The sequence below is a fragment of the Triturus cristatus genome, chromosome 9 (assembly GCF_964204655.1).
Source record: "Triturus cristatus chromosome 9, aTriCri1.1, whole genome shotgun sequence".
Lineage (NCBI taxonomy): Eukaryota > Metazoa > Chordata > Amphibia > Caudata > Salamandridae > Triturus > Triturus cristatus.
In genome coordinates this window covers 229876735-229902656 of record NC_140592.1, presented here as the reverse complement: position 1 = coordinate 229902656, position 25922 = coordinate 229876735, and the positions used below count along the sequence as shown (strand labels likewise).

The following is a 25922-nucleotide window of genomic DNA, read 5'->3' as shown; positions in this document are numbered from 1 at the left end:
TGTCAAGAATTCCACCCCAATTAGGGGCAGAAAACATCCCAAACTTAGAAAGCCAAGGCAGAACGCTGGCTAGATTGGTCACTAAGTCTGGCTGGCTGGGGACCCCGGCTGGTGTAACCCCTACTGCCAAACAACTACTGCCACTTTGTACAATCCCCCCACCTGCTCCTGTTCCCATTACAGCCGACACATTACCTTGAGCCAACACCAAGCCCGGAGCTCCCGAACCCGAGGGCAACTCCATCTTAACCACCTCCATCGGCACCCCCTCTCTCTGCCCAGAGGGACCTGCCACCTCTTCCTTGGGACGCACCTTAGGAGGCCTCTCTACACCACTCTTGTTTGGTTGACCCTTAGCCCTCTTCGGACAGGGGGAATGCTGCCTTAGGGTCCACCCCGCTTGCCTAGGCATCTCCCCTGGTGCCTCCGTCACTTCCTGTCTCTCTGCAAGCCAAGGAAACACACCTGCTATTTCCACCATGCAGCACACGGGAGAAAAAACCCTATCTCAGCCCCTCAACCACAGTCTCACAGTCCAGAGGCTGGCCTAGCAACCCTGAGAGAAGCCTAAACACAACACAAATACCCCTTACTGCCCAAATACTTCGCACCATTCATCTAGACCTTCCCAGCTGGAGCTGCCACCACGTGCATGTGCAGCACGGGTCAGGAGAGATATACTCAAGCCTGTGTGGCTTCCAGTGGTTGGCCGAAACTGACCGTGGATGCGACTCCAAAGTGCAGGGCAAATGCAGAGAGAGCAGCGAGCATGCCGTCGAGACAACCTGCAGGGTAACCACAAACAAAATGAGAAAACAAACACAAAAAGAGAAGTCCTATTACCCCCGTTGGGTGACAAGCGGCTTCTGCTTGGCAAAGCGGCAAATGGAATAAAGAGCCCACTTCACCACTCCGTGACCCCTTTTATGGGTGGCGCCTAGCACGAACTCCAATGCCTGCAACCCAGAAAGAGCTTAGATCGCTTCCGGGTCGCCGTGCACCCAAGGCCCAATTGCCGACGCCTTTACTTGCTGGTGGTGGTGGTGACATCACACACTGCCACCCCCAACCTCCCTGACAGGCTCCAGAGCAACCGCCATATGTGCAGCTCTCTATATTTGGGAGCACCTTTCATAGGAACCCCTTTTCACAGGTCAGTCCCAGGCTGGTTACATCAAGGCAACAACCTGACTTTGAAACACACTTCTCCACACCACCCCCATCTCACCTTACTCACCCACAACTTACGCCCCCAGACTGGTTCCAAGTTGTTTGTTGGGTAGGGGAGGTGGAGTTGATATGTGGTGGCAGGGGGTAAGAGATAGCTAGGAGGTCAAGGTAGGGGGCTGATAGTGTGCTAAACACAGAGACTGTAGCATGCTAAAAACGATTAGAAGTACTTTAAACAAAATCACTTGAGGCAACATAGGGGGAGTTGATGTTTGCAGGACCTTTATACAGACAGCAATGATGATTGCCACCCTGGGCCTGGGCCCAGCTGGCCAATGCCAAAAGCCAGCCCTTGCAGGAGAAAATTGATTGCTGTGGCACTGCCTGATCTGAGTCATTGAGAACTAGAGTATTTTATCTTGCTTTGCTATTGTGCTCCCGTGCCCTTGTGTATGTGCGAAATGTCACCTTCACAATGCATTTTTACAACAATCTTCCTTTACAACAAATGTTCTACAATGCATGAGACTTTACAACGCATGCCTGAACAATGCATGCATTTAAAACACATGTAAGCATGAGAAGCTAGGTATCTAGCAATAATGCTTGTTTTTTTTAGGATTCAGATGTGCGTAGAGATAAAGGAAAGTACGGTTTTTAGGATTCTGGGGCTGTAAGAGGTAAAGGAATGTAAGATTTGTTTTAGGGTTCAGTGGTGGGTAGAGGTAAAGAGGGTAAGGGTTTTTATGGTTATGGGGTGCGTAGAAGGAAAGGGAGGTAAGGTTTTTTTTGTAGGGTTCAGGGCAGGGTAGCGGTAAAGGGAGGTAGGAACTTTTAGGGTTATTTGCAGGTAAAGGTAAAAGGAGGTAATCGATTTTTAGTGTTCCAGGGTAGGGAGGTACGAGTTTCTTGGGGTTCAGGGGCATGTAGAGGTAAAGGGAGGGAGGGGTCTATTAGGCTCAGAGTAGGTAATGGGAGATAAGGGTTTTTTTAGCGTTCAGAGGTGGGTAGCTGTAAAAGGAGGTGACTATTTTTAGAGTTCAGGGGTGAATAGAGATAAAAGGAGGTAAGACTAAAAATTATATATTTTTTATTAAAACAATATAATAAAAGAGGTCCCAGGGGGTTACCCCCTAAAAAGTATAAAACATATATAAATATATATCACAGTGGCGTTTTCCACTGTGTAGTTATAGTTAGCTCAGAGTTTTCATAGCAAAAGCGTTTTTTTGCTTCGCTAATAACTTTGGCGCCATTTGCTGAATCTTCACAAACTTTCCAAAAAAAGTCCATCCATCTGAGCTCTTTATTCGAATGTTTTGGGATTTATATGTTCAGCTGTTTACTTAAAGAAAAAGTGAAGACTCAAAATGTATAGATATGTTGACAGTTAGGGCCTTATTTCGATGTTGGGCAGACTTGCGTCCGCCAGACACTATTGCAAATACAGGTCTGACCGACCTCTGGTCGGCGGTCCCAACCACTATATTTTGATGCAACTGCACATGGTGTGGTCGCAAGCACCCTTTTCTGTATAGGAGCTTGTGCTGCGGTCGGGCCTGCCCTCAGAATAAGCTCCCATACAGAAAAGGGAGTTTGTGTCCATCCCTGCACCACATGGCAGGCACCACATGGTGCAGGGATGAACAGGGGGGCACCGTAGGTGCCTTCTCGCCCTCAACCAGAGGATGCTGGCTGAAGGGGGCCTTGATAGCGGCCCCCAAAGTCGCTTTCTGACAAGGTTTCCATGTCGGAAAGCTCGACATGGATCCCCCTGACGGAAACCGACATTGTAATCCAGATGGCGTAAAACGCAGTCCATAGGGATTACGTACCGGTTCCAACTGGCAGATGGGCTCCTTGAGCCCATCGGAAGCCAGCTAGAATGACCTGCCGGTTTCAAAACAGACAGCCTCAATTGCAATGAGGCTGCCGGTTTTGAAACCGTGATGAGGCCCTTAGTGTCCAGATATTTTTGATTGGCCACTTTCAAAGGGACTAGTTCAGACCTGATTGGTTGTGTATAACGTGAACAATATGTTGCTGTAACCATTGTAGGACTCAGGGACATGTTCCACATTGAAATACAGTGAAAGCCTGCTTTTTGAAGGTCACATGAAGGAGCACATATAAAGGGTTATAACAGATTTTGATCACAATGTAAATAATTTGTTGGTGGTATTATACTAATTTTAGGAATTGTGGTGTATTCTAAGGCGATTTTAACCTGTGTAAAATGCTGATACTGTTCCAGGATTTGATGAACCATGTCTGAGAAAAAACTGTTTTCTCTCATGATTTTCTCATACAGGTTATGGAACGTGCTAAAGAAACTAAACTAAAGCATATTTTCTGTAAATTCATACTGTCTTCCTCAACTATGTCAGAATATAGTCTGGCATACCAGGGGCGCTTCTCCATTTGAGTGGGAGGAGCGTTGCCTCACAAACAAAAGCCCCAGGCCGGAGTTGAAAAATAAAATGGTAATAAAGTTTATTTATTGCCATTTTATTTTTCAGCAACCGAACTGAGTGTCAGGCCTGTAGTGTAGTTCCTATAATACCCCCACAGGACCTGCGCATTTTGACAACATACACTGTGGGTCGGGTGGTAGACTGACTCTGTGCACCCCCACCGCGTATGTTAGCCTAGTTTGCATTAGCTAGCTCACAGTGCCACTAGAATCTCCTTTTATCAAAGATTAGTTTTTGGCAATCTCAGAACACAACAAACCCTTATTCCTCAGACTCGTAGAAACAATATACTACTTTTCACCCAGTCACTCGTGCTTGCTCATTTTGTCTCAGAGAGATACACGGAAGAAACGGTCGAGCGTGTTTACAACAAGAATTTATTGTACCGTTGTTCTTCTAGTGTAAAATATTTGCGCTGCTACAACTGTTACACAGTAGCAGAGATATAGGAGCAGCAGTACCGTGAATAAAAAGGAATAGTACAGTTCTACCATTTTGCAATAGTCATGAACATATACATGAATATAAAATGCATTTATAAAATAAAGCGCATACTCCTAAGATGCCTGTCTAGATGTACCTAAGTGTACCTAGCATGTGAATAGGTGTGAAAGAGCTTATAAGCCTAAGAGCCAAGAATCCCACTAGGATTTAGTCGAACCCCATTGCCTAAATAATGAGAGTGTGGGACCTCGTCCTGGTCTCGAGTTGGACACCCTGCAAGTGATGTTCAGACCTCTGTCAGCTGGAGCGACTGCATGCAGGAGTCTCAGCGTCTCTGGTAAGTGTGTCGGCCTTGAAGTCTCAGTTCCCTCCTGCCTACTGATAGCAAGAGGTGCTGTATTTATACAGTCCTTGTGCGTGTGTTAGCCATTTTTCAGTATGAGGATGATGTTGGGGATTAAACCTTGTGCGTAGATAGGAGAGGTGAAGTATACCCCCTGGGTAGTGTTGTCATAAATTATTCATATGTGCTAAGGATGACGTCTTAGCAATATCGATTGGGAAAAACCCTCCCTCGGCATGGAACTAGGTGAAAGGTTTAGTCCATAAAAGGCGTCAGTCCTTATAAGGCGTTATGTCCCTATAAGGCATTCTGTCCTTATTAGGAATTTTGTCCTTATAAAGCTTGTTCATATGAAATGAAGTGGAGATGATGTAGGGAAAGTGTACGATGTTCCCTGGACCTATATTAGGGTACCGATATGAAATATAACAGGCCAGGGTGGGGTCATTGCTGCTGAGTGGCAGCAGGGAGAATTTAAAATGCAAATGTCTCTTTGGCCAGCCGTCTTGCGACTGTCAGCCAGGTATGTTCATTTTAAACCTCTCTAACCCAGTTGTCTTAAGACAGCTGGGTTAAAGAAAGCAAACACTACTGCTCTTGTGAGCGCTGATTGAGCCGCTCCCAACAATTCTAGCGCTGCTCTCATGCTGCATGTGAGCAGTGCCAGGTTTGGCTTGGGAGTCGGAAGCCTGCCTGCCTCGAGGAGAGAAGGATCGAGGAGGATGTCGCACTGGTAGAAAAGGTGCCTTTTCTTTTCTTTTATCAGCTCTCCCACTTACCACCCTCGTGACATGCCAACAGCCACTGTGGCATAATGAGTAAAACATGTGCGCCAACAGCAGCAGCCGCCTGTCAGTTGATTTCCCAGTGTTCTACTGCAGCCTCCCACAGTGTTGTAATGGACAACATTCTCAAACCTGCCAACTCAAACAGTGGCACCGTATGCCACATGATATCAACTCCCATCACACAGTCACAAGGTGAGGAGCTGAAATCACACGATGGCAAGAAAAACAAGCTGAAAACCACTGTAAACAGTGGATTTTCAGCTCATTTTCTAAGGCTTGGAGGCGGGGTGGGGGCACAAATGTCTGTTAGGTGTTTCTCAGCATGAGGAACCCCCTCTAAGGGCCCACCCCTTACTTAAACTGTATGATCTTGATTTAGTTGGCATGTCTGCATTCTTATTTGTGACAAACGAGTAGCTCACCAAAAGCCTTCTTGATTGAATCAAACCTATAAATATAAAAGCATTTCCTACAGAGGATACTGCAGTAAATGAAGGAAGGTGAGTTTGACCTGTGGAAAAGCATTCTGCTGGGATTTCAAAAATCATGTTTGAGAGAAAAAAATTCTCATGATTTCCCCATAGAGGTTATGGAAGGTGCTCCAGAAGTTACAATGAGAGTATATTTTCTATAAATCCACACTATGGGGCCGATTCACAGAACTAACTTAAGACAAAATCCTAAACTTACAACTATTGGTATTCACAGAAGTTAGGATTTTGTCTTAAGTTTGTCTTACGACAAACTTAAGACAGACTTAAGACAGACTTAAGACAAGCTTAAGACAAACTTAAGACAGACTTAAGACAGACTTAAGACAGACTTAAGACAAAATCCTAACTTAAGTTTGTCTTAAGTCTGTCTTAAGTTTGTCTTAAGTCTTTCTAAAGTCTGTCTTAAGTCTGTCTTAAGTTTGTCTTAAGACAAACTTAAGACAAAATCCTAACTTCTGTGAATACCAAAAGTAGTAAGTTTAGGATTTTGTCTTAAGTTAGTTCTGTGAATCGGGCCCTTCCTTTCTCAGCCATATGAAAATGAAGTGTGACAGTTAATTTCCTTGTGTTCTACTACAGCCTCCCAGAGTGTTCTAAAGAACAACTAGAGTGCTAACAATGTTACTTATGACAAAAGTATGACACACCTGAAACCATGTTGATTAAATCATACTGGTAAAACTTAAAACATTTAATTTAGAAAGGAACAAAATTAGGATGTTCAGTTTGTCATAGCAATTATAGTTTGTGATGTAGAAAGAAAAATTAGGACACATTTTAAGTGAGTTCTCAAATATCTTCCTCTTCTATTTCATTAAAACATTCTGACATGCAGACTGAAACATGAACTTTCAACACATGTACACATGCAGACTGAAACATACACTTTCAACACCAGCAGCAGACCGCCAGTTAACTCCCTGGTGATCAGCAGTTTTGCTACAGTGTTCTAATGAGCAACTAAAGTGCTAACATTCCTAATTTATGCCAAAGGTGTGGCACATATGGACACTCTCCTGATGGAATCAAAGTAGAAAACTGAAAGCTGATTCTACTGAGTACACTGCAGTACATGATGAAATTAGAGAGCTTTATAACAAATAAGTCTCCCAAGATGGCCACCGTAGAGAAAAGAGCACAAATATAGCACAAATATCACCCAAATATAGCCCAAGTGTAGCCCAATGACAGAAGTGTGCAAAACACGTTATTATTTTGTTTTTTTGCAGTTTTATATAGCGCAGACTTGACCCAAAGGTATAGAAGTGCTTTACATGAGCATCAGTTACATTACACAAGGACACTTTCATTTTGGTCTTAGGCATGGGGAGATTAAGTGATCCACCCAGAATCACAGGATGTCGAGCTGACGCCGAAACTCGAACCTTGTTCCCCAGTTGCAAAGTCGGCAGCTCCGGCTGTTACGCCACATCCTCTTTCTTAAGTGTAACATATAATCAAGTGATCAACTAGAGAAAAAGAAAAACATATTTAAAAGTGCTTTGTTGCTATTTGAGAACTACGAAAATATGTCCTTATTTTAGTTGTTTAGAGCACTAACCATAATTTCTAGACCCTCTCATGGAGGAGGGTGCAGAGGCAACAAGTTGGCCACACTGTGCAGGTACGAGGAGCAGTGGCAGCACAATGAACCATGGAGGGCAGGGAAAAGGGGGGCAGGGACAACAAACCAACCATGCAGTGCAGGCAAGAGAGGCTGTGGCAATAGAAAAGACCATTGAGGGAGTGGCCGAACAACCATACATGTCAACAGACCCTATTCAGGCAGGAGACTCCCGATGTTTTTAAGCCCAGAAGGCCCTTATTTTATTTGTCTCCTGCCTAACATCTCCTCTTTTTCAATCTAAGTCAATGGGGAAAATCAATTCCCATGGGGTTTTTGCCAAGTTCAAAATGTTGGGAAGTTTGGTTAATTGGATCACATCTGGTAGGAGGAATAGTTTAGGGACATGGACTCTGATAAGAGAGGGCAGGAGGGAGATGATCTGCGGCACAAAACTGACCTTATAGGGCAGGCATCAAGGATTGCAGCACCACAATACATCACACAGGGTAGGCGGAACAGCAGTGCAGCAAATGGACCATGGAAAGCTATAGGGAAAGAACATGGCCATACACATGGACAACAGAGAGCAGAGGGGAAAGAGGTAAGGGCAGCGAGCTGCAAGGTAAAAGGTTAACCATGGCAAAGCAAGCTGAGGCTCTGCCGGCAGAAAAGGTATCCCACCACCAACTGGAGCCAGAGAACAGTCATTTTGGCAGGGTGAGGGACGTGCCAATATATGGTGGTTCACACGCTTCACTAAACTCTAAATTACCCCCAAGGTGTGAATACCATGCAGAGACATATGTAGTTTAAAACAATATCGCTATGTATAGATGTCCAGATGCCATATTTTATTTTTGTAGTTCATAAATGCTTCCTATTTAAGACCTGTTCTGGCACATGCATTCTGCATTGTGCATCATTGCACAGGAGTGCAAAACCATACACTGACACATATGATGTTGTTCAGCTAAAGTTAGGGTCGGACTGGGTTTAAAAGGGCAATCTGGCAGTACCAGAAGGGCTGGTCTACACGTCAATGTAGGCTTGTTTTGGGCCTGTTTTATGGTCCGGCGGGTCGGTTTATACTTTTTTTTCCCCTGATATTACCACAAGCAATGCCTGCAGCTAGCACAAATGCATGCAGTCTCCTATAACATGCAAAACACCTTTACAGCCTGTATACACGAGTTTAAAAAAGTTGTAAACTGCCCTGATATGCAAATGTGGGCCGTTTTTTTAGCTCTCTGATTCGCTAATGAGGACTACGTTTAATTTGCTGCCTGAGCCGATTTTCTGTCCCAGTCTGCACTTGGCTAACAGGTGAGGGCACGTCACGAGACCAGTGTGCTGAAGAAGGAAAACAGAAATTGTCCTTCCCAGACCAAAAATAAATTACAGCTGCACCCATCATATGAAACCACAACAGACAAGCAAATTTGCGTTTTGAGAATGTACCCATTTTCTGGCCGTATTATAACACACCATAAACACGACATTAAAATTCAACAGGTGGCTTCATATTCCATAACATTTCCATATATTTACAAAAATTCATACAGTTTAATACCGCAAACTTTTTCCTTGTACATCTGATCTTCTGCTCGCATATTCTCACACTCCCTTAGGAGTCATGATTGACCACTTCTCTGTACCTAGTGGCATCGTTTACAAGGCGAACTCTCCACTCCCTCAAGATAGAGGCAGCTAAGCCAGCAAGGCAGATGGCCCCCTAAAAAGAATTATGCCAGAGCAACCCAGTAAAGTGACACCCCCTGGCACCCAAACGGGGGCACCGGGGCATACCTTGGTCCCCTGGTGCAGCCACCATCCCCCACACTCCCACAGGGCGTATCACGGGGTACCCCCTAGGGCCAGGGACAATTGCGGTAGCGGATGCCCCAAGCCCTTCACCAATGACCGTGTCACCCCTGTCCGGGGGTATTCAAAAACCAACAACATCTTGCACTTAGATCTGTGATGCCCAACGTAGGCAACCCGTTTTGTGGTCAAAACATGACTCCTTAACCGCCTCCCCAACCAAATGTAAATTGATACTTGTATAGCGCACTACTCACCCGCAAGGGTCTCAAGGCGCTTGTACAAATACCGTTGTGGAACCCATCCTGGCTTTCCCTGTGAGGTGTCCACTCCTGGGCCCCCCCAAGGTGGAGGCCAGGCATCCTTAGCGTTGTGGGGGCCGTTGTGGAGATTAAGCAAGCTATTGCCCAGAGTTGCAGAGTGGGACTCCATGATTGGAATAGGCACCGAGGCGAGATCCGTGGAATTTTGAGCCCAAGACCCGCCGAGGCGGGGAATTGAACCCTGGTCCCAGGCCAGACCTCTGCATCAGGGTCTGCCGCTCTAACCATTGAGCCACACTTCTCCAATGTAGAAGCTAAAGGGATGGGAGGGTGGGTAAACAAAGTCTCTCTCGCGGAGGGGGCAGCGCGCACCGGGAATCCTCGGGGCCAGGCTGGCAGCAAGGTGTTCATGAGACTGAACTACAGCCTTTTAAGCTGTCCTGCCGCCCCCGCAAGCTGCCCAAGTAGCCCGGCTGCCCCGCCCAGGCAACCAATCGCTGCCACCCGCGGAAAACTCACCCACGAAGATTTCAACCTGCGGCCACCGTTGGCCCGCCGCCATCAACCGGTCCATACCGGCCCGCACCTGCCTCTGGGGCCTGCGAGGGGGGTTGCAGCCCCTGTGTCCATGTCTGTTAGTCCCAGAGCGCGTCTATTAGTTATTTTTGCAACATTAAGTTTGATATTTTTTTTTTTTACTTTTTGAATGTCTAGAGTATAAGCCATCAACTGCAGTCATGCCGAGAGCGGCAGATTTCCAAAATTGTTTTCAGATTTTCTGCGAAGAAAATGAAATGATGTAATGCGTTAACATAACATCGGGCGTTGGTGGGTTTTTGCTCCCTCCCAGACCCACTTCCTGTAAATTTGTTCGCAGGAGTTAACGTTTTCGACTGCACCCCTTCCTCCTAGAAAGGTTAACGTCCAGCTTTAAAACTTTCAGAACTTGGCAGCCCTTGGGCTTCTGAACTGCTTGTGTTTGCAATATCAACTGCAGACCAGAAGCACCAACGGTTTCAGAGGGTAAAGCTGCCAGAATACTTTAATAGTTTTCGTTTTTATTGCAGAAGCTGTCGAGTTCATGGTCTGCTCGTTATTTCACGCCTTTAAATAGGAAAATAATAAAAACTGTTCTCCCTCGATGATCTGCTTTGTTTAAAAACGTTGCTAGAATTCATGTGAAAAGACATCCATTCTATGCCGTTTACATCCTTGAACAGTAACAAAAAGAAACTGCCAAAGCAGATAGCGAATAATGTGCGGCAGAATACACATTTCCCTTGATAGTGAACACACCAGCCATCCATCCCTTGTTGGGACACTGAGTGGGCACATGGGCTAAGCCCCACCAGTACCACTCACCAGCCACCCCTGCAAGTAAGAGCATCACGCATGTGCATGCTGGGAGCACACCACAGCTCTCACCCGCTTCACATTGATTGACAGTGCATGTGTAAGACTAGAAGACCCTTTTTCTTGTCAGGCTCAACCTATACCTGACCTTTCCTGGGCCTTGTGCTGATACTCGGACCCCTCAGCAGTCCCTGCTGGCAATCTAGGACCCTGTGATGTACCAGCTCAGCATCATGAGACTCTTTAACTCCTAAGCCCAGTCTGGCAGCAGTATATTCATTGCCTGGGGTCTACATCCTATGGCTGCCACTGCATTAGACCAAGCCAATGGGCGCATGGAACAGCAGGGACAATTGGACCACAGAAGATGGGACACGTGTGTGTGTCTCTCTCTCAAGTTCTTTTAATTGTTTGAAGAAATTAGGCCATTACACTTACCCAAATAACTTGGCTAAATAAAGACACAGGTGTAATTTTTCAAGGGCCGCTGAAAACTCTTGGTATGCATTATGGCATGGTCCCATTAGTAGTCTTAAAAACTATACAACTTCTCATTTTAACTCTTTTTACTGTTCTTTTCGTGTATACAATACATTATATCTCAATACACAAACATCAGGAGCTGTATGTACTGATGACCTTCAACACGTATGTGATAACTGTGATGAATCAACTACAGCTTAACTCTTTGTCATACCATAGGGCCCAGAGGTCAATATTTCGGCATTATTAGATCTAGCTTGAACACAAATAGTATGGATTCATGAACACATGTTAACACATAAGTGCTTTTCAATTTATTAACTTTAGGTGGAAGTCTGCACCTGTCTTCATGGACAGGGGTAGGGTTGTAGCTACCTTATATGTGCAATAGTATGCAAATGTATAGCCATGTGGTGCTTGCCATGTTGTGCGCTCCAGCTGGCTACATGTGGTAGCTGGCTGGTGCCCATGTCCCGGTGTGAGGGGGTGAACTCCGTCCCGTGTGGCATCCTGGAATTCCGCCAGCAGGGAGTCCCACATGGCTGGTATGGGGTATTTTCACAGCCCCTTAGCATCCTCTTAATGCAGGGCCCTGATTTCGTCTTGGGCCATGCCATCCCAGATAGGGCCCAGCCCGTTGCAGTGAAGGATCAGGTGATTTCATTTTTGCCTGATCTGGGGCTTAGCGAGTAATGTGCCTAGATCAATTAACCGAGCTGAGGCTCTGTTCTTCTTGGTACAACGCAGCTGGCCTAGTAGGCAAACTCCGCAGTTATGTAGTGTTGTATATCCCATGTGTCTGGATAAGTGGGCTGTGACCACGCTCCAGTACTGGGAGAGAGGTGGGCAAAACCAGAGCATGTGAAGGAAGTCTGCATCTATTGTGTGGCAGCGTGGGGAAGCCGCACTGGTGTGATGAAAGTATCTGTTGATTTTTTTACAGTGTGCGGTATGCCCTGTGAAGCATATAGCAACTATACTACATCTCTCTTTCTTTGCACCTTCCACATTCTTGCATTCTCCAACCATGCCACTTCCATTTACCCTCTTGTGCATATTATAGGGCACATAATCAATTTGGCAAATGGAGGATCAGAAGATTGCAAAGTTATGCAGCCAACAAGGATCAGATTTACAAACAGGATACAAATAGTGGTCATAGATTGTGCATCAACTATTTTCAACATGTCTTTGATTTTCTGATGCAACCTATGTACTAATAAGTGTTCGTGCTAAATCTCCAGGCACATGGTGTCACACAATGACCTGCTAAATGGATTTTAATTAGGCAGGTCTCTACTTGCAACCCTGTGTGGTTGGCTACAAATCCATAGGGATAGTGGCCTGCAATGGACAGCAGACCACAATCTGCATTTCTAAATGAGATTTTTTTATTATTATTAAAGTGGCCCATGTTCTTTGAAGGGATGGATCCTGCTTTAAAAGAATGTTTCCTGTTTGAGACGATATGATGAGGAGCAGGCAGTGAACCACTGCCTGCTCCACCCGAGGCAGTTCGACATAAGTCCCAAAAGGGAAGCAGTCCGTTTGCAGACACAAATCAGTAATACATATCAGGTCAATCTGCAGATAGAACGGGGCACTCCTTTCACACCACTTCCTACCCACGAGTTGAGAAATCCACTTGGAGTTCAGAAAGACTTTTCTGAATTTGCAAAAGGGTTTAAGTAAATAGTAAAGTGTCATTTTGTGGTTGTAAACCCTGTAATATTGTGAATCGAATGGTTTTCACCATAAAATAGTTTAGTACATATGGGCTCATATTCTCAATTTATTTTCAGCAAATCTATCCCTTTGGCCAGAGAGACCTTACAGGCTCAGAGAACAGATCAACAGTTCAACTTACAAAAACTATATAGGTTTAGAGAGCAGATGTAGCCCCTTGGTTACACCAATCACTCTGGCTAAATCCTCAGACAATAGTTTTATTTAGTGACTATAAAGTCATAAAATACTATGGCTCATACAGTGTACCCACAAATCATAAAATAAATACTACAAAAGCAATAATGTGCCTTCTACCAGCATTAAAGGTTTGACACAATATCCACAATAAGTGCCCCCAAAGCAGCCTATATTGCCACTATAACATCAGCCTGAAATATGTTGGAAACGATCCAATGTTTAGGTCTCACATAGGCAGCGCCTGCGCTGCCTCTCCAAGGCATCACGTAATCAGTATTGCTAGTGAAACTCCACCCATTGCGTTTCTCTTTGTTTTGTCGCTTGCCATTGGTGAAATCTGGCATTGCTCTTCTTATCTCGCTCATTGTTGGCTAGTGGGCCCATACGTCATTTCCGTTTTATTCCATTTCTGGAGGAAGCAGAATCGACCAACTACAGTTAACTTACGCTGCAGGGTGGTATCTTTTAATATAGGGACTACTTCGTTGTTTTTTTGCCATGGCGCCTGGTTCGCCCCTACGTTTAATATGCACGGCCACTTTCCTCCGTGTTGCATGGCCGCTTTCCTCGTTAAAAGTTTTACTTCTTTGAATGTTAGCAGGGGTGTTTTGTATCTCCACGGTAAGGATTTCACGTTATTGAATGTCCACAAGGGGGTAGTGATGAACTACCAGAGATGGCTGCCGTGGAATTTTCTGGCGCCACAGAATTTATTCGATTCACTGATAAAAAAAGTACTTTTGCATCGTAAATCAATGCGATCTTTGTTGATAATTGACTTATCTTTCAGATGAAGTTGTATTATTTCTGTGCGATATAGCTCTTGGATGATGACTCGAAAGTTGAAAGGACCCTCCCTTAACTATACCGCCACTGTTCTTCCCACATGTGCATGCATCGAGCCATTCAGAAATGCTAACAATGTGCAATGCTTTAATGGCAAAACGAAAAAAATTGAAACTGTCTCGCGCAGTTATATTATGATGTTCGCGTAGCTTTTCAGGAGAACCTAAGTGAGTTTATTAAAAAAATGCTCCGTTCTGTATTCTTTCGACAGGTTCCCCTAATAGATATAGCTGATGTATAACGTGTATGATTCACATTCATGCGTATTATACATGCGGTAGATTAAGCACATGGTGGGGGGAGTGCTGTTGAAAGAATGTTAATGCACGTGTCGAGAAGTACTGTTGCTAGAACATGTTTTTAAATAACCCTTGTTTAAACATACAGGAGCTAAAATGTCAGGAGCATAAGGGATCCACGTGGCTAGTGTTTTGTAGTCACTTTACCTCATGTTATCCTTTCCCTTTTAGTCAACGTAACAGTTCCGTGGAAAACGTGTACTCAAAACTGGCTTTAGCATTCATGACATTTGTTTGAAGTGTACATTTTCCTGGAATGAGAAGTAGCCTGCTGCATCTTTAAATCTGTAGGGTTCTATGTATCGAGAAGACCGGTTGGCATTTCAGTCAGAAACGCACATGACCTGTCCCAATGTTCAGTTGCTTGTTGTCTAGTTAACATACCAGGGCAGGTAAACTGGATTAGATTTACAAGTAAAAAGAGCCCTTTATCGTATAGCTTTCTCATTTTTTTAAGAATGGCATTTTATGTAACGATGCAACGGATCATGCATGTTTTATGCAAAATCTGGATGATTTGCAGGTAGATGTATATTGTGAGTAAAGAGTTTTCTTTAGTTGGTTTCTTTCGTCACTTGCATGTGTATGTGTTTGGTCTATAGCTGTACATATTAACAAGCATTTGCAATGCAATAGGTCTCGCATTTATGCGAGTATGAGCTATTGAGATTGCTAATGACAATGCCTTTTATTTTTTTATTTTTTTAAAACATAAGTAAAAGGCATTGTCATTTACAATGACAATAGCTTAAAGTCACATAAATGCGAGACCTATTGCATTGCAAATGCTTGTTTAAATTTCCCCCTAAACATGAGCTCTAAAAGTACAGTTCCATATGTTTCTAGAATTAAAGTTTCCAGATGAAGTTAGTGAACCTAACTTTTATACAATGGCTATAGATGGGGAACTAATAGAAATGATGTAGAATAAGTTACAGAAGCAGACCAGTATAAGTATATCAGAACAATTCTTACCATACAAATATAAACAGGGCTCACCGATCTAGAGATATAGTAAAAGAGGATGGGCCCAGAGTCTGGAATTCTCCTTTCAAAGTAGATTGCATTCCATTTTCAAAGTAGGTTCTCATTTAGGATTGTATTTTGCAATATTCCAGTGTTTTATAAGATGACCAATTGATTTTAGAATTCATCCTAATATCTAACCCAGTGACTATTTACGCTCTACCTTCATCTATATTGTAGTGCCACTGCTTTCAATAACATCAATTTTCAATAGAAAGGAGTTTGGACATTCTTACAGGAAATGTATTATTTGAAAATCAATTTAAAATTCCTCATTTTTATAAGAAGTTGGAGTCAAGCTAAATTTATGGCAAATCATTCAACCATATTCTATAGTTTTACATATAGAATTTTAATGTAACAACAGCGAGGAACAACATTTGTTTCTCTCTCTCTTGTTACATCAGAGCAGTGAATAAATAAATTTCTAATCCAGTTATTCACTCTAGTGTCTCTCAATGTGAGTTATACGTAACATAAAGAAAATCATATAAATCTTGGATGATGAAAGCACTTCCTAAGTATAGAAAATGTACTTTGTAATTAGAATGATTGTGTAAGGGAAGAAGGTATGCTGTGTCCTATAAGATCTCATTCTTAATTTTTAGCAAAATGTTGAATTATTCAGTGTCTGTATCTTGTGTACTATTTTAAAAACCTAACCTCCTAAAGCTGTATATCCATGCCAGTACACAAACACACTTGCAGCTGGCAAAGAAGATCAGTCCTTCATGTGGCAGTTTGGAAATAGATATGAGTTTACTTGCTTTGTAGTGCACTATCATTCCGTTGATTTGGCAAAGTGAGGGTGCAAGAAGATTCGTGCCACCTGATTCAACCTAGACTAAACACCATATCCGTTTTGATACAAACACGTTTATAAACTGATTACTGTTGAATCCCACTTCACAAAAGAAAGTGGGCCCAACGCCAATACAAGTATTATGGTCCATAAAGAGAACATTCAGCTTAACTATCTGAGGAACAGGAGTCCAATGCGTTGTCACAATGATCATGGAGATATAATCAAAACTTCAAGAACAAGATAGCAGACTGGAAGTCACGGGTGTATTCTCTGCAATTGTGCAGTAAGATAAAGATGGATGCTCAAATAAGAGGAGTTATCAGAGCTTAGCTGCAACCAGAAACCATTGTTATATGGTGTGGTCCAAAGTGGCATTGGTTGGATGAACTTGTAGCATCTGAATAGTTCAAATCCATTAGGTCTGCTTACTGTTATTTTAACTGTGTTTTCTTTGGCTTATGCCATTACTTCAAATGGCATAACTTTGACCAATGTTTTAGGACAGTGGTTCTTAACCATGTGACTTTGTGGACCTCTACTGAATCAATGCTGGGAGGTGGGGACCCTGGCCTAAGCTAGTTCTGCTATTTGAGCCAGAAAACAACACAGAAACAAGTATACTGCAAACAAATACATACATTCACAAACAAAGTAATATAGAAACATTGACATTTTTATTTTAATGGGAATGTTGCAGCTTTTCAAAGTGTGGTTTAATTTGTACAACAGTAAAAGATATGCTAGATTCTAGCATATAATTTTCCCTTTTCTCCCCTAATGCATGATGTGTTTTTGTCAGGGAATACTAGTGCTTCATTTGCGACCATCAATCATCATATTGGATGCTAGATGTGTAAAGCATTTAGCGGTCACACATACTCTGGTTCGGTGTTTGCAAGCTTTAAAATGCTTTTTTGAATGTACTAATCCCATTTTAGGAGCCAGTAAACTTTTACTGAGTCATAAAATGGGATTGTGACCCAGTACCAAATCATTATTTGGTAGAGGTATTTTGTAGGCGCCCCTTGCAAATGCTGATTTGCTAATATGTATAAATGTTTTATGACTAAAATCTGGTTATCGACTCCCAATTTGGGGTGGTAATGCCTTTGTAAAACAGAAGGGGTACACCTAGAACTCTTTCCAATTTAAAAAAAATGTGTGTTGCGAAGTGGAAATGCGTTGTCCCTAAGCATTTATCATCTGCAAAGGCCTCATGCAGTAATGAGTCTTAATGGCCCTAGCAATTGAGCATCAATGGCCTCCAACATTACAGCCTCCAAAGTTGTTTCACTTTTTCAATATCTGATTGTGTTTGCAAACACCATGAGAGATTACAAATAGGAAACACTGGTAAAAGTGCTGAATTATGGCACTTCAAGATCCACAGTTGGGTTCTCAAACTGCAGTTGTAATAGTGGCATAGTTTGACATGCTTAACAGTACCCCTTTTGTTTTTATTATGTTTTGTCTTCTCCAACACTGAAAGAGATTAAACAATCAGCTCAACACTCCTTTTTTCCCCCACGTTAACCCGAAAACACCCTTGCACAAATTTGGAGAGGGGTTTAAATGGACACTGTATCAATCTCATCTTATCTCGCCAAAGAAGTGGGAGTTGGGGCCTTGGCGTGTGGGCGGGTACAGCTGCCTTTGAACCTGATAAGATTCCTTCAAATTAAACTGCAAACCGGATGGGCCCTCTTCGGGAAGTGAAGAGGCTGAGGATAGTGGGGAGGAACGTATGGGTGGGGGGTCTGCAACAGGACGTGCGGAAGTAGAGGGGGGTTCAAGTCCAGTGGGGTGAGGCCCAATGTCCTATTGAGGAGCCTGCTGTGTCTGGTGCAATTAACAATGTCATATGTAATACTGTACATGGTTTCTGTGTTTATCTCTCCCACTGTGCATATCACTACTTACCGCCTGGTTCTTTGTACTGTGTTATAAAATGGAAAAATAAAGGTTTTTAAAAAACTAAAAAAATAAACTGCAAACCAGGTACGCCACTAAGAAACACAATAAGGGAGTGTGAATGTTCATCTTTGCTTGCTATATTATATTAGAGGGAGCCTGTCTGCAGTAGTTGGGAAAACTATTCTTCTGGCCAAGACTAATAGGTTATAAAAGCAGGAAGTAGGAGCAACATGGGTTTACCAATGATCAAGTATTTCTCTCAAGAGCTCCTCCTTCCAAAAGTTGACTTTTCGACGATTAAAACACCGCAGGCCTTGCTGCCCTTCCACTATTACCTAATGGGATTTGACTGGGCAATCTTTAGTTCCTGATGTAGGAAAGCATGCATTGACAATGCAATTCCATTGCCTTCAAGAGAACACAGTTCAGTTTTCAAATTCTCAACGTCCTTTCCCAGGTTCCTTTGTTGTTGTTACTTCAAGCACTCAGAATCATAATTTGTAACTTCCAGCTCCATCACCCGTCACTGCTTTTTCATTTGTATTCATAATTAAGGTCAGTGGGTGGTCCCTCTCTTTGTAGCCATAATAGGATGTGTTTCCGAGCTTTGGATTAGTGTGCAACAAAGCACTGGGGTAAGCCCTTGCTTGAGCGCTTTTCTTCCTAATGGATTTGGGGGTTCATTAGGAACAGATGCACTTTCTTTCGTTTTAAGTGAAGATTATTTTCGGTGCCTGGGGTAGGTTGTAACAGATTTCTTATGTGCAGAATTTTGCAGGGATAAAGATGCGTTAACTTACATTTCTCTAATGATAACCGAAAAAATGGTCAGTGTATTACACAATTAAAGCACATGAAACAGATTAACACAAGCACAAATAATCCACAAGTTTAGCACAATGCTTGGATGTACCACTTTAAAATTGTACCAAGCAATCCAACGTTACCAAGCAGTCAACAGAAGACACCCTCGCTGCAATAGTACAAAGCCTAGTTATTGAGAAAAAGGCACCAGACCTTTTCCAAGCCAAACCTCGTCTAGCCTCTTTTGGGCCACGGACAGGCCTACCTTTGGACCACGTTGCACACACCGGGAGAATTTTAATGGAAGAAACTCTGCCCTAGCTGGAATCAGGGGCATCGGCCTAGGGCTCGGGGACAGATGCGATACGGGTCTTCTGAGGCTCATAATCCATCTGCAACAGATCCCTGTAGATGCGGCAACAACAGGGTAGAGGACAAATTTGTACCAAGGAATGACCCACAATCAGACCACTGTTGAAAAACTTAACAAGGATGGTTGTGCGACCAAGGTGTATCACAACACTGGCTTGTCTGGCAATTATTTCATCACTGGTGATCTTTTCCTTCGTTTCCGTCACCCATTATAGCCATTCATCTCAGTCTTGCTGTACTTTATTCATCCAGGTTCTCACACAACAAACCATTTTCATCCGCAGGGGTCAGTTTGTTTAAAATGTGCCTATATTTAGGGATCTAACTAAACAAACAACTTATTTGTATTTCCATTTGTACTTAGGATCAAACCAAGTGGGACATAAGAAATTGATAGGGTGGTTACACAAAGCTATGAGGTAGGATGTTTTGAGTATGATGAGCAAGAACAATATCCCAAGATATTAGATGCATAGATAATAAACAAATATTTATTAATTATACATATTGAACAGTATGCCAGTAGGGATTGAGGAATAACGCAAGGGATAGAAAGACTCTACACCATTGCATTCAAGAGATCACTTTGGACAGCATTCAGGTTAGAGGATGAGTGTTTTGAAATCTATTTTAAAGGAATATAGGGTCCATATGTACGAAAGGATTTAGGATTTCTTAATAGGCCTAATCGCAATTTTGTTCCGTTAAGAAATGCTAATTTGCCTTTACATATATACAAAGGCAGATAGGGAATCACAAAATGCAATTCCTACCCAGTAGAAATCCCATTTTGCGATTCCTCTCAAAAGGAAATCGCAAATAGGGATTTCCTCTTTGCGATTTCCTAAACACATGTACAAAGCATTTCGTAAATGCGAAAAGGGCATTGCGGAAATGCAATTACCATCGCCTCCAAGTTAATGGTAACCATGTGCAATTTTTTTTATATGCACCCAAATGCATTTTTCAAAGTGCCATGTAGCACACATGCCCCTAGGTCATATGTGCACTACTTTTTTATGGTGTGCATCAAGTGGGGCCTTCGGCCCATAGGCACCCTTGGTTTTGCATTTTCTAATTTATGATTTCCTAATAGCGATTCCTGCTCTGTAGGAATCGCTATTAAGAAATCTCTATTTTTGTACATTCCATTTTAAATTTCCTATATAGCGATTTCTTTATTTAGGAAATGCAAAATGGACATTTTTGTACAAATGGTCCATAGTGAAGACATGAATCTGCGATCAAGTTGGAGGACGTTTCAGTGGTGTGGCACAAGAAGATAGAAATTGTGATAGCAATATTGGGAGAAGGGAGTTAGTATCAGCATAAAAGTGAAGCTTGACAGAGCATACAAGATTGGGAGAAGGGAGTTAGTATCAGCATAAAAGTGAAGCTTGACAGTGCATACAAGGAGTGGAGGTAAGGAACCTAGAGAGAATCAGCGAAGCTGAGGAGGGGGAATGGTTCAGTCATAAATTGTCTGGAAGACCAACAGGAGCTTGAACTGACAGTGAAGAGTATCCTTTTGGTAAAGTCATTTGTCAAGGGGAGAGTGGACATTTGTAGAGAGTCCTAAAGCATTCTACTACGGTAGAATGCTTTGGAAATTGCAAATGTGTTTATTAGGCCAGGGTGACATTTGCATTACACCTGCGTCCTTGGTATAACTTTGGTAATTTCACACTACTGTTATAGGAAATTCCTGAAATCACGCTATTAGATCACTTTGTGTAATTACGTGGTGTTCATGGTAAAATTTACAGTGAACGCACGAGAACAATGCGAACGACAGAGCTTGAGTGGCTGTTAATTGCGGTGCTTTTGTTTTCTTGCACTTTTTTGTACAAAATGTCATCCTCCTGTCCAAACTGGACACAACAGTGCTGTTCACGCTAAATATATAGCACAAAATGCCAATTTTGCATTTACTGTAATTACATTAAATTCCACGCAATTTTGCTGAACTTGTTGAAATTTACGCAACAGCAAATTAAGCGAATTTCACATATGGCTGTTTATGAGTGACACTCTAGAGTGAAACAGAAAGTATGAACACAATTTTTTATGTTAAGCAACTGGTATCTGGCTACAGCAGCTGTGGTGAAGATAATGACGTGTAGATGCTTTTTAATCTAAATTAATATTAATAGCTGCTAGCATGAGGAAAAAAGTGAAGACATCTGGTGGAAATGATATTGTTGGGCCCAGAGGAGATAAATTCGATTAGGCTGGCAGTTAGGTGATTTCGGTTTTAGATTAATCGAGCATGAAGGGACTATTTATTTATTCATGTATTTATTAAAAGCAGCATTGTCGTTTCTAACAAAGAACACAATTATGACTCATAGCATAACACGCAGATTGAAAAATTAATTTAAACCAATGAGAGCAATTGATTTAGCCTGGGAGGCTGGACCGAGGGCAGTGACAACCAATAATAGATAAGGTACATGGTGGATCACAGTGTACAATGCTATCAAGCTCGTGGTAGCAATGAGACAGTTAACGGCATGTGGATCTGAGGAGTGAGACAAGAGAAAGCAAGGGATATTTGAGTGTGATCATCATAGAGGTGGAACAAGAAACATCATATCGGTGAAATTAGAAACATCATAGAGGTGGAATTAGAAACATCATAGAGGTGAAATTAGAGAGAATGTCCTCCAGGGAGGAGAAAGCGTGAAGCGGCAGTGGGCCTGAGACTGAGCCTTGAGTGATGTCCAGTGGTGGAGCACTAGATGACACTTTGGCCTAGTACCATGAGACAGGGAAAGAATGGTTGAAGACAGAGGGGAAGAATTATTTGACTTTTGTATGCTTTGTTGCTGAACAGATAGGGTGAAGGTCCTTGTTGCTTATCCTACTTTTCCCGAAACATCCATTTTCCCTAGGTGGAAATATCTTTGGAGTAGGTCATCACAAGTCAACTAGTTCTGCCATCCAGGCCTGCATTTCAGGCCCATGTCCTTTCCTCTTTGCTTCCTAAGGGCCTCTAAGGCTCTGCTGCTAGGCATTTTGAGTGCACCCTTAAAGGCTCATAAATCAACTGCTCCGTGAATGTCATTCCACTGCATTCTGCACTTCTCCAGTAGCCATGCACGCCTGGCAGGAATAAGAAAAGTAAGGGCAAAGAGAAAAGGAAAGAAAGGAAATATATAGTGAAGTGGGGCAGAACTAGAAAAAGAACAGACAAAAAGAGAAGTGAAAGAATGACAAGAGCAAGCAATGGCAGGAAAAGCGAAGAATATGCAACAATAAAAGATTCAAATAGACTGCGGGAACTTAATTGAGCCAAGAGGGATGGGGGTGGGAGAGAACACATCGAGAAACAAAAGTGTAGCAATAACACAAAGCAGGAAAGGTTAAAAGAAATAGAGAATGCAAAACAAAGGGGAGGAGCTAGACAAGTGAAGCAGAAAAAAATATAATAAAAAGAAAAGAATAAAAGGAGTTAAGTCTGTTAAAGAGGGAAAGTGGTCAAATAAGAGGCTGTCGAAAAATTGGAACCTGATCTGGACGCAGAAAGAAAGGTAGTCCAGTGGGTTGGGTATTAAGAAGAGCCCGCAGAGATGCATTTGCAGTTTACAGTTCACAATCTCAGCCTGAAAACAAAAGGTCACTGCCTCGAGTGCCTTGACAGGAATCTTTCCTGCAAGTAACAGATACTAATGCCACTTAGGAGGTTTGGTGGATTAATGCACGTGCTGCAGCAGGGATTTCGCGGGGATTTCAGTGTGATGTTTTGTTCACACGACTTTAGTGAAATAGCTCACTCCCAATAGTACACTGACGGCGAGCACTGTATATCCGCGGGGGCCCGTGATTGGAACGAGGACACAAAGACACAGAAACTGACAAAGTACTCCTAAAACGCTGCCCTGTCCCATCCACGACCCCTTCAAACTCTGACAACAGTAATCCCTGCCCATAATCCACTCTCATACGCTGGCCACCCTGTCGATCTTGCCTAGCCCTGCGGGATATTTTCCTTAAATCTGCTTTCTTCATCTCTCTCCTAACATTGTTTGACCTGAGACATGAATATGTGACTTCACTCAATAGGTAACATTGCCTTTCAAGGCATATCAGCTTGTAAGAAGACCTTGACGCTGAGGTAAGGCCTTTTGTTTAAGCTGACTTCACCATCTATTTTGTTGATGGGATTGCGGCGTTTTAAGTGTCACCGTCGCCAGGTGGAGTTCGTACAGCTTCACATCTCGAGAAACCAGCCGCTGATGCTGACAAAGCGACTCCCCAAGGGAGATGAAGGGGTTCCCCCAGGGGCCCGACTCACACACTCAAGGCAAGACGACAATAAAAGTAGGCTCGGTAAATGCACGGCATCCCTTCTCATAATATCAAAGAAAGAGCACACCCCGCAAATTAGATGAAAGAAAACAAAACGAATGAAAATATATTCTAACATTAAAGTCTAGAGAGCTTCGAGATTGGATGGTGAGGCCTGCCACTATTAGCCAGGTGAGAATCGTGCGAGTCTGTCATCCTAGACTAGAAAAGTACAAATGCATGTGCCTCCCTGGCCTCATTTGTCCGCCATCTTGGGGTAGTGCAGGTTTATAATTTTGCTCCATTCATAAGTATGAAAGTTTGCAGTGAAGATTCTAACATTGTCAGTAGGTTCTACTAAAACGATGGAACAGTGCTGGCACTGACAAGGGGTAAATAGTTCCTTCATGTAAAAGTAGCCTCAGTTGCATATGGGTTTGAATTGCACTATATATTTTTTTAAAACAACTTGTTTGCTTGCCCTTAGTAGCTGGACTTGTGACAGGCGGTAAATTGACCCTGAAAAGTGATACTCTTCATGCAAGGACGAAGATCAGGCGAGGCTCCAGGCATCCGCAGTGCAAGGTTTCCAGCAGTGTGCTGCTTGTGTTCTGCTGCTCTGTCATTTAAGACTACACTTGGGATCACGTGAATTATGCAACAGTGGAGAGTCAAATTATGTGGCAGGGATGACTAAGTTATGTGACATGAATAGGCAAAGTATGCAATGTGAATCAGCATATTTAGAAGCAATGATATTTTACTATTTAGTTATTTTTACACTTGTTAACACTTTATGGGCAAATGTTTCGCCTTATTATCAATCTAGCCCCTAAAAAGCAATCCACAACTGAAAAGTGACCTGCCTCCTGTGCTTTATTTGTACCGGTGTTTAACGGTACTCGACACCGGCAAATGCTGGTGCTGTCAGACTGTTTTTAAAAGAGCACATCGGCAGTGTGTAACAATTCAATATGCAATTAAAAAATATTAATATCAGCATTACCAGGCTATTCTAATAGCTTTGCGTCATCTGGTATAGTCCAATTTGGAACATTTGTAGGAGTGTAATGGTTAATAGGTGCCATTGGTAATAGTATTTGGCACCGCTGGCAGGGTCCTTAGGTTGTACAAGCTGCAGCGGTGGTCTCCTGAGAGGTATCTTTGACCCTGGCACTTATTTCTTTTTGCAAATTAAGCACTGCCTACATCTGCACAACAACAAAAAACTGCCACTGAACTGCAACGTGTGGGGGGTTTGTAGTAACTTTTGAACTGTTGCTAGGTACATTGTTAAAACCTGCAGATTACGCAGGAAATTGTGTATTATTTGGGAAGTTTGGCAAATCCATAATTATGAGGAAAACGCTGGAGCTGCAGAATCCCAAAATGCCAGTGGCCCTGACTAATATGCATGATTAGTATTTGGATTCCATGCCCATTCGTTCTTTGTCCTCTCTGCTGAAACTGCTGCCAGAAGTGTCAAAGTTTCCCAATCCTGTGAGAGCCCAGGCCATCAACTTTATTTGTGTCAGTAACTGACCATCATCCATGACTTGCAAGAATCTCCCTAGGCGTGGTGTACCTGGGCTGGATTTGAACCAGTGACCCAAACAAAGATCTCATTTCAAAGGTGGCTAAACTCTTACGAGGCTTCAAATATATCAGATGGGAGCTTGCTTTCTCCTAAGAGGACCACATGAGTTTCCTGCACAGGTGAATGCCCAAAATGGCTGATGCATCGCCAGCGTTGCAGTTGTTCTGCCTCTTGCCTCCCAGAAGGGCAGGGCCGCAGCCTGGTTTTGCCCCTGAGGATAGGGATGACGCGTCGACTCCCACGAGCTCCGGTGTGGAAACACACTGCTTGAGGTGTTAGATTAGAGCACGAGGCATGTTTCTTGAGAAGAATTATAATAGAATTGTGAAATTTTTATTTTACCAAGAAATTAACTCCAGCCTGCAACCGTCTTTCTTGTGTGGACTTTTATCCGAGCGCAGGATCCGATGAAACCCCAGAAAAGTGACGTCTGTATGAGTCTCGCTGCGAGTTTTACGGTCTCAAATGGACTGGCGTTGCTGTTCTTTGCACCACAGCTGTAATTACATTGATTTCCCCTTTATTGTTGGAGCTCCGGGCCGGTGTTGTTGTAATGCAGGTCGGTTAGCACCGGTCCATCGCAGCTGAATAAACAAACCGAGAAAGGAGCGAGCGATGTTCAAATATTAGTCCCGTTCAGGCAGACGGGGAAGATTAGACATGAAACTGTGTCACAATAATATGGGCAGAGATTATGGGCAGATGTATTCTGTGAGACGGGATAAAAGGTGCTGCTTTCCTTCCGCGAAGGGAGCGCGTGGCTATTGTCTGGGCGCGTGGCAGAGGGGTTAACATGTAATTGGAATATAGTGCTCGCGCTAGCGTGGCTTAGCAGAGATTTGG

The 25922-nt window shown here is 43.0% G+C and overlaps 1 protein-coding gene across 1 annotated transcript in view; it reads left to right on the top strand.

Annotated features, from left to right (window-relative positions):
- Nucleotides 1-25922, top strand: part of FRMD4B (FERM domain containing 4B) — a 558786-nt gene that overhangs the window by 93132 nt on the left and 439732 nt on the right. The window lies entirely within an intron of this gene.